Here is a 10,469-nt window from a genome sequence, read left to right on the forward strand (position 1 = left end):
TTTATTTCTTCCCAGATATCTTTTCTTTATTGATATATGGGTTCTCTCAAAAGAAAGTTACAGCAAATAATGTAAAGGATACAACACTTGTATGCCAGGAACATAATTCTGTGAATTCAGGACCTCAGCTGTCATGTGAAAGCTGTAGAAAGGTGCATGGCTTGGTGTTTCATACTTTTCCTTTACCGACACCTTCAACAGACCCCTAATGTTCACATCTAGAAACTGTCTGATAAGTCAAGACATAACCACATGGACCCAGCTGCTTTTTCATGCATTATTCATACAAGCATAGGCTGCAATTGGAATATTGCAGACATGACCCTGATACTGAGTTTGGAAATTCAAATTTCTAACAAGATTTGCATAACTGAAGCCCTGAAATGCAGTTCACTTCTGCAGTACCAGAACAAAACACCTAATTGGATCTGTTATTATTGCATGAAGATGCAGTAACGACTAAGGCTAGTTTTGAAGAATAATTGATGTGCTTGGCATTTGATTGACATGGCATTAACTGAGGAATCTCATACCATGTGTATTTCACAGGAGCCTGATAAGCCTGTCTTCATGAAACATTTTTTTCCTGTGAAAATAGGCAAACGATCCCATTTAATCTTTCACTGAAAGATTATATATAAGCAGCTTTCCAGAAAAGTACCAGCATGAAAATCTTTCTTGTTTTGCATACAATTCTTCATTTCTATAGATGTTGATGGAGAATGATCAGCTCAAATAGATTATATCTTGTAACTATTTAGACTTGAATACTACAAGGCGATAAGATTAGGAAAGTCTATTTTAATAGGTGCTAGTAAACCACAAGATAAGAGGAAAAAGCCATCTTCAGTTTTACAGTACAACACCAGATGTCTCCCTCCTCCTTTTATCACAGTGAAGTTTTTTCCCTGCTATCAAGCCATTTTCTACTAGAAAAATCCAAGTGAGTTAATAGCAGTACCAAAAGAGGAGGAAAAGACAACTAGAAATACAGAAGGCACAAGATTTAATATACACAACATCTAAGGAATGCAACCTACTGTGCAGCAGACCAAAGTAAACAGGCTTAACACAAATTATGGCATGTTCATCTATACCAAAGACTGGGTAATTGAGACTCGGTATGACCTAGTATGGCAACAAAGCTGTAAATCAATACTTAGAAAAGAAACAGGAAACTTCGTGTAGAGCAAAAAATAACCTTTTATGAGGGTACAGCATAAAATGAAAGAGGTTTGATCCTGTTTCTTGAAGACTTTTTGGATTAGTCTCAGGCAACTAGTCAGTTGATACCTTGCTTTCACTTCTCCAAATAACTCAATATTTTCTCTTTTTCTCATTTTTTTCAAACCAGTAGTAATTCTCCACTACTTCTTCCCTGGCTCTGAAAGCCCTCACTCCTCCTGATTTTAGCTGTGCAGCCCCTGCAGGGTGCACTTGGTTGTTGTACCTATTTACAACTAAGCACAAGTCCCTCTAGGAATATCTTAAAATATTTTCAAGCCTTATTTTTTATTCCCAAGAAGAAGTGAACTCTCCAGTTAAAGTAACGGTAGCAAATGTTCAGGTAAGTATAAAAGTAAGCAACAGCAGTCAGTCTTTCTGCCACCGCAGGGCAGCTATGGAGACATGCGGTGAGGCACAGCTGCTGAGTTCTCCACGAAGGTCACCCATGTGCTGCTGGTTACTGCAGGATGATTTTACCACTCTTCCTCTGTCAGACACAGCCAGCCTCCTGGAGTGACTGGGTTTTGTTCATGCCTATTACTGCTTAGTTAACTGCTATTAAAATCAAGACAGTTCTTCGGATATCATCTGAATGGAGTGGCTGAATGTGAGGCTTAGCTGATTTCACTCTATTTAACAAATCCTCAGAATAGAAATACCCTCCACCTCAGTGCATAAAAAAATAAAACTTTGAGTCCTCTCTGTGAAAAGAATTGTCCTTTGTCAGCAAAATGAATTGGCAGAAGCTGAATGCCATATTACAGCATATGCAGAGCTTTCCCATGCAATGCTGGAGCTAAGCGCTTGAAGCAAACAAGACCTATTCAGCGTATTCAGGGCATATCACAATGCACTGGAGCTGCAACCCACTGAACATCTCAACTCCCAGTCACGAATACTGTATCCATCTTCCCTTGTTTACCATTATCCAGAAAATCTCATAGACAAGATTTATTGTCAGCTGTGATTTTTATTTCAGCATTATGGCATGAATAACATGTGAAAACTCACCCAACCATATGTGTACTCCTCCACTGAATGGTGTCCACAAGACAAAGCTCTCAGAATTTCTTCAGGGATGTACTTCTAGTGCCTACTGAGACCTTTTGCTTTGGGCACATCACTTGAAAACTTAAGGAAACAAGATTTGTGAAGTTCCCTCAATGTGCACCTAATAAAAGCACGGATGCAACGAAGCTCCAACTACTGATTCCACTGGGTGTGAATTAGACACTGTGAAATACTAATACATAAACAGACATAAAGGGAAAAAATGCAGGAAGGAAAAAGCATCACACTTGCATCTCCGTTGCACATCCAATGACAATTGTAATCCCGGATGATATAAAGAGGAAAACTAATTATATACTGTATTATATTTACTTACCAGGTCAACACTGCTGTCTCTGTTCTTCAATCTCTTAAGTTGTGAGTCCTCTTCTTTCTTTTTCAACTTCATCATACCTTGATCTTTTAAAGCCCTATTTTCATCCAAAAGTTCTTCCATTTTTTCCTGTAGTTTGATTTCTGATAATTTCAGACTATATACATGATGGCAAGACTCTTCCAGTTTTCTTCTCAGAAGGTCTTCAGTGTTCTGAGAGCACTGGAGTTCAGTCAGCAGGTCTGCCTGTTCTCTTCTGTTGTCCTCTTTCTCCCTTAAGAACTCCAGATTTTGCTGCAATGCCTCAAGGTGGCTTTTCACGTTATGCTCCACATTTTCAACGTAAGTTTTCAATTCCGTTATTTCCACATCGAAGTGTTTATAGCCCTGAGTCCCACTGAATGCTACTTCTAGCTTCTGCTGGAGATACTGCACCATTCCCTCTTCTAACTCAGATGTCAAGAGAGCAACATGGGCACTAAGATCTAGGACTTGCTTTTCCAGCCTAGATACCTCACTCTGAAGGCAACATTCCCTTTCTCTCAGCACTGCTGTCAGTTGTCTCTGCCTTTGTTTGTAGTGCTCAAAATACTCTGACTGTCTTTTTATTTCATCATCTTTTGTCTTCAGCTGCTCCTGAAGCCAACGTAATTTTTCCTTTTGCTTCTTCTCTGACTTTTCTTGGGTTTCAAACTGTAATTTCAGTGAGTTGTATGGTTAACATCTTAATACTAAATCTCTTATTGTCCTATTATTTGTATTAGTTTTGCAACAATTCTGCCCTGTTTTCTGAAGATCATTCCTGTTTTCTGAAAACTCAGGAATGACATAAGTAGAAATATTTTAAAGCCAATAACATCCTTCATTTAGAGCAAAACTGACCTTCTGTCTTGTCATTTCAGTCATCACTGAAACATCTCAATAAGAAACAAACAAAACACCTTGATAAGAAACAAAAGACAAACTCACCCGTGTCTACCACTACATAAAATACATGAAGTTTATAAACACTTTCTTTTGCATGTTCTACAGTACATATTAAATCAGAAGAAACTTTTGAACTGGAATTCATACAACCAGCTGTGAACAGCAACAGATCCTTAACACTGATAGTGGTGTAGCACTGGGATGTTACAGTTAGAGAAGTTGTGGTTCTATTAGAGAAAACAGAACACATGTTTCCCAGAGACCTTTGCCCTTCACCATACCTGTCATCTGTCAGCTGCTTTTATGAACCCCCCAGAAAAGGAGAAAGGAACAGAATCCTTTTGAATCAGTTTGAAAAAGACTTAGTTATTTTCGCTTGTACCAGAGTGTGTTTGAACACAGTAATATACAGAAATGTGTCAGTGAAAGACAAGAGGAGGCTTTCATGATTCCCATGCTGCCCCTCTTTTGAGCAGAATAAGAGCCACTAGTATTATAAGGCCATCGTGGCAACTTTGAAGCAAGACCAAAGACACTAAGACATTGCTGTATTTCTTCAGGGACTTCATTAGGTCAGTCTTTTCCATCTTCAGTACTATCCTATCTGAAGAGTTCACTGGCACAGACAGGACAGAAGGAACAATAAGGTGAAATGTTATGCAAAGTCAGGTAGGTGTGGGATAATACTTTGTTTGGTTAACTGTTGATGGGAATATATGTATGTCTAAGCTTCCCGAGCCTTGAAAAGTAAATTTCACTATTAATTAGAAAAGCAGACTATTGTTCATTCTTAGTAGTCTTGCCACATGGTACAAGAGTCCTGCCAGTGTATTCAACTTTGTCCTAAAATCTTGAGAAAATAAAAGTGTATCTTATAATCAGAATCAAAAGACATTGTGTTTCACTATAGACTCTCCCTGAGAAACTCTGATTCTTTCTCTATTTTCAGGGATCCACCCAATGAGCTGCGGAAACTAGGTAAAAATAACTGTTGTATGTGTTTTCAACCAACAGCTGAGCTTCCTGATACAAGAAGTTTATGTGAAGAAGTACTAGCACTTTGAGAACTGAAGGCTTTCCACTGCAGAGCTGACAATTTCAGAACAGAGGGCAGGTGATCAGCAGTGGGATGTTCTTGGCCATGAATGAGGGAGCAGGTCAGCTTGCTCCAGCGAGGGGCACTCCAGACGAGAGCTTGCACCAGCAGGGCTCTGTAGAGAGGTGGCCCACATGACAATGCATCACTGGAAAGAAGGTAAGACCCGAAGCAATCCGGGAAAGCTGGAAGAGGACACAAGCTAAGCAGAAAGCTTAAAATGGATGCAAAAGCAGGTGGGGCCCAACTTGAAAATGCATGAGCAATTGAAGGCTCAGATGATGGGCTAAGCAGCTGCATTTTATGTAGAAAAGAGGCTGTGGTAGCTGTGTTGTGCTGTTGTATTGCACATGGTAGGGAGTGAAAAAAAAATGTTTTATTACAGGAATTACAGGAAAGATAAAGTCTGACCTAGAGAGGAGGAGTACACTGAGTGGGTTCTGGGGAGAAAGAAGGAAGTGGGAGCATATATCTCAAAGATCAAAGGTCTGAATGAGAAGAATAATGGTAGTGCTGTCAAAAACATTAGAAAAATAGCAAGTGGGGCCAGAAAGACCAGAAAGCTCTTCTGATTCCTCTGGTTGTAGAAAAAGAAAGGCTGAGATGATTTATTGCTTAAAACCCAAGAAGTAACTGGAGATGAGATTGACTTATAAATTATTACCCCAAAGAGAAGCTAAGCTAGGTTATTTGAAACAATATCTTCCTCACCAAGTTGATCAGGTCCTCCTGAATGTGTCTCAGTTTCCCTTTAACATGCACGTTTGCATTTTCAACCTGGTGCAACTTCACATTTAGTTGATCAATCATCACAAGAAGTGCTTTGTGTGATAGCTCCAGCTCTTTCATCCTGTGAGTGAAAATGAAAATCTTTGCTAAGTAAATACCACACAGCACAGTTCCAGATGGATAAGTAGTCATCAGCAATGCAGCAATTTATTTTTCTTCCAGGAATAAAATAGTAAAAATTTGATCACTAATAACAAACACTTCTTTCTTAACAAGTCTACTGGGGTTTGCACAATATGCTGGAGACTTTCAAAACTGTTAAAGAGAAAATCTATGTTCACTTTCTCTCTGCTTGTTTAATATGAAAACCATAAGCAAGCACATTTATGAGGTTAACGTTCACTGAAGCTTGGCACACTGTATGAAGTAACAACTTACCATAAGGACAACCACAGCACTTCGGTCTCTACATGTACCTGATCCTGTACCGATCGATACATGGGATTTTTCTAGGTTCACAATTATCATATTCAAATTTTATGATGAAAGTAAATGTGTTCGAGCGAAAACATCTTGCTTGAAACACACTTCACAGTGGGTACTGAAACCTCTAATGGATAACTCTATTGACTTTGTCCACAGTGCTGGATTTTGACAAAATAAAGGTTCACTTTGCATGTTGCTATTAAAATGGTAGTGTGAGATAATGTGATGTGGTGTGTTGGGGTTCCTCTACACAGAAGGAATACCTAAAATAATCTTACAAGAGCAAGCTTAATGTTTTCCTTAAGGCTTTCCTTTCCTTTTCAGCCTACACAAGATTTTTATTTTTTTACTCCATGCTTTAAACAGTTGTGAATTCCAAAATTTCTTTTTCTTATTCAGGATTTCTTTTTCCCAGTCTCTCTACTGGCAGATAAGAAATCCGCCCCCCCAAGCAGATACTAGAGCCTTCTCATTTCTCATTTCAGAGATGCACACATTACCCCCTGTGCCACTCAGGGCTGTGCTGTACTGTATCTTCTTCCCTGAATTTCTTTGTTCAACCTTCAATAGTTTTCCACTTAGCGCCCCTGCTCATTTTTATCTTCTAGCTTTGTCTTACTGCCCTTACATGCCAAAACTTCCTACTACCTCCATCCCAGCATGACAATGCTGCCTACATTCAAAAATCTCACAAAAATCCTGAAGCAACAGGACTAAGAGAGAAAACACATCATTAAGTAAGTATCAATTCAGGTATCAAAGCAAACCTGATGAGTTCCTCCCCACTGCAGACACTGCATAATCTAACACTGGTGTCAAAGGAAACTGGGCCATGTATGAGGCCAACACTCTGCCCTGGCTAGTTACAGCTGCTCAGTCTGCTTCTCTGGTTTCTCTAATAATTTTGCCTTCCACGTAACTCCTCATCTCATCTGTCTGTGCTTCAGCCACAAGAACTTCAGGCACAGGATTTCTTTTCTTTCTACTGGCTACCCAAGATCCCTGAAAATGGGCTCCCTATATGCCAGGCAAGTTTCAGCTGGTCATTTGGTCTCCCTGAATTATTCTCTCATGCTTTTTTTATTTTGGCTTTAAATAAACTTATTCCCATCTTTCCCCCCCCAATCTTTGCTAAAATAGGCCTATTCCTATGAAAGCTTCCATTTTAAAAAAGATTCATTATTATTTTGATAAAAATCCCATTATTAAAATATTTCTGGGCAAATCCCTTGATGATTCAAAACAATTAATTAAGGAATTAAATAATTATTTTGAACGCCATTTGTATTTTCTTTACTTTTAACTAGGTTTTCTTTAGAACAGTGCAGTTGCTGATCAGCCAGACCTTGATCTTATTATTCTAGTCAACTACATAATTAATGTTTAATGGCACCTTTAGCTACTGTGTTGATTAAGATTAACGTACTAAATTAGATGAAGCTTTCTGAAACAAGAAATTTTTTTGCAACACAAAATTCCAAATTAACTCTTAACTTTAAAGGAAAGGAATATAATATTCAAGTGGAATTTGTATCTTATGAATATTTAAGAATGAAATATCCTGAGATATTTCTGAGAAATCTGTCTGGTTATTTACAAGATTTTACATCATGCTGTAAATCTGAGTTAGATTATTAAAAACTCAAATATTGCATTTCTATTCTACCAGCTACACGAAACACTTACACATGCATCTTATCAAGCAGCCTAAAGCCCCATTAAGCCTTTCTTTTTGCTGGTTTTGCATGTATCATTTGACAGCCAGTACATGGGGCAAAGGGAAGAGTACATTTGCACATCACATTAATTTTGAATACAAAAAACCACCTTTCATTTACCTATTTCTTAGGACAGAATCTGACTCCACGTAGTCCTCTAGAACACCTCTCAGCTTTTGCTCTGACTTTTCCAGTTCTTTTATTCTGAGTTCCAAATTCTCTTCTCCAGCACTATGTACTTGTTCATCATGTATGCTTGCATCTTCTAATTCCTGGAAAATCCAGGAAGTATCAATTTTAACATTGAAATTCAGGATATCGAATCCTTCATTACCAGGCGTTTTAATACAGCAACAAAATTCTTGTTCTTTCCCTGATGAAGGATCCATGATGAAAAATCCCAAATTACTAGATTCTCAATGTACTGCTGTTTAAGCAAGGAATAAATGAGTCTAAACCTCTGATGATCAAATGAACAGTCCTTCTCAATTCTGAACACATTTATTATTTATGAAAGAGTCTCATTTCATTAGCCCCAGAGTAATTCAGCATGTGTGGAAGGTGTTGCAGTTCACAAAATGAGATCCCCATAAAAAATTCAATTAGACTAATTCATTAAGGAATTAGGCATAAAAGTTTTGAAAAGAGGACAATTTTCTACTAAGTATAGGAGTTAATAAAATTGAGAATGTTTATCACACAATTTACAACCCCTTCCCCCCCATACTTATTTTGTATAAATAGCTGATATTTTTATTGTTTCAAGACAGAAGATTAAACAATAGTATTTCCTATGTGAAAGGCAATCTGCAGCTATTTCAGAGAAACGTTCATTGTGCTTAAGTGGTATTCTGGAATTCTGCATTCAGTATTTTACTTCAAATTCTCCTTCAACTCTGATAAGTTATGAAACTATGCCTAAAAGGAATTTTTAAACTTGGTGTTGAGAAGGCAAGCTAAGTTTGGTTCTTTTCCTTTGCCTCTTTCAGCAATAGCTCTACAAGTTCTTCAGCCTGCAGTCCACCTTCATTTACAGAAACTCTTTTAAGCAAGTATTGTCCTATAACTGGTATCTGTAAAATGCCTTTGCTTTTGTTATAATTGTGTTGATTTGGAATTTTATCTGTAATTGTAATTCAACCACTGAGTTTGGACCTATTCTCCAGGAAATGAAGTGGTTACTGTTCTGGTTTGGTTTATTTTCTTTTTTTTTCCTCTACAAGGACCAAGAGTGACAAGCTCCAGCTGCTCCTCAGTCCCTTGAGAAGCCATAATACTTAAAAGCTACAAGTATGGAAGGACAAACAACGCATAAATCCACATGGACAACAAAGTTCAAGCCACTTTGTGATCTCTAGGCTTACCAAGCCCAGCCTCCTCTCAGAGACCACGCATTTCTGAGACCTGCAAGCATAATCATGGCTCTCCCTGGCCTCTCCCAGATGGAAAAGTATCTCTGATTTTGAGCTCCTTGAGACACTAATACTTTGTATTTATTATTTGTAAAGTGAATAGACATCCTGCTCCATGACTATGAGCACCCCTGCACACCACTGTGAAAGGAATATGTAATAATAGTGGACAATGTTACTCTCCTCATTAACAGTTTACAGTGGAAGCTGAATTAATGTCATTTTCTATTGTGTCACAGCCTAATATCCAACTCAAGCTGTAAGAAATAAAATTAGCTGTATATTTGGCAGAAAGTAGCTAGATAAAAGCAATGAGGACGGACCAGGCAGGAACTGACACTTAAAACCATTGCATTGATTTTTCTCACATATTTCTAGTACCTGTTCTTACTTGTAAGGGCACTTTTATTCTCTGATATATTGAAAGCTAATACAACAGTTTCTGAAGTTGATCTCAAACCTCACAGTCTATTAGGATCTACGCTTCTGATGTCTCGTCCAGAAAACTACTGAGTGTTCTAGCATAAAGCCAGGAAAGCTGTTATGACTGACATCAGAAATGAGAAACTTATTGTTTCCTTCTTCACTTGTACAGCTGTGACAGATGATTTAAGAACTGAGTCACTGAAAATCAGGCAGAAACATGCATGGACCAAATCTAGTCAGTTAACACACTGTACTTGTTTCCAGCTCTATAACAAATCCCAATATGCAATGGATAGTAAGACTGGAATGATACACTCTGTTTTCCAAAACTAGAAATCCTGCTAGCTCAGCACAGAATAAAAACATCATGAATGTGATGGAAAATGGCACTCAAATCAGCCAGTTTCTTTGAGAAAACTGTCACATGTGGATCACAATGTAACACACAAAAAAAAATCAGCAAACTAAATTGCACATACCTTTTCTGCTTTGTAACAAGACCATTTCCTGGCTCCACAGTGTGCTTTACCATTGCAGCCACATGCTATGACCATCCCATGTTTGTGCTTATAGTTTCATTTCCAAAGCAGTGATGAGCAAACTTATGTCTATGAGAAGAAAAGAGCATTTCTTTGCCAAGTGAATCACACTTTCCAATTTCTGTTCCTTCATCAGCACCTGGTTTGATAGCTCAAGCTCTGTTTATCTCCTGTCATGGTCCTTCTCCTCAGAGTAATGCCCAAACACTTCCTTTTGAAGTGAAGACCTCATTTTTCCCATTCTGCCGTCACACTGCTAAGTGTTTTAATTAAAACATGAAAAATCTTTATTTGAAAACACATTCTGTAAATGTTTGTTCCTTTGAACAACACATTGTGGGCAACACATTCCTTTAGGGATTGACTTTCCTAACTTCTACATGATCCTTGTTTCCAATTTAAATTGTGCTTTGTACCAAGGAAACAGGGTTATTCAGACTCTCACACGAGCCACAGTTTGCTGCATCTGACAATTAATCTTGTGGAGTGCCTCAACTCTTTCTGCAGGTGAATGATCTTGACTGG

Source organism: Nestor notabilis, unplaced genomic scaffold, assembly GCF_000696875.1.
Source record: "Nestor notabilis isolate BGI_N333 unplaced genomic scaffold, ASM69687v1 scaffold9692, whole genome shotgun sequence".
Classification (NCBI taxonomy): Eukaryota; Metazoa; Chordata; class Aves; order Psittaciformes; family Psittacidae; genus Nestor; species Nestor notabilis.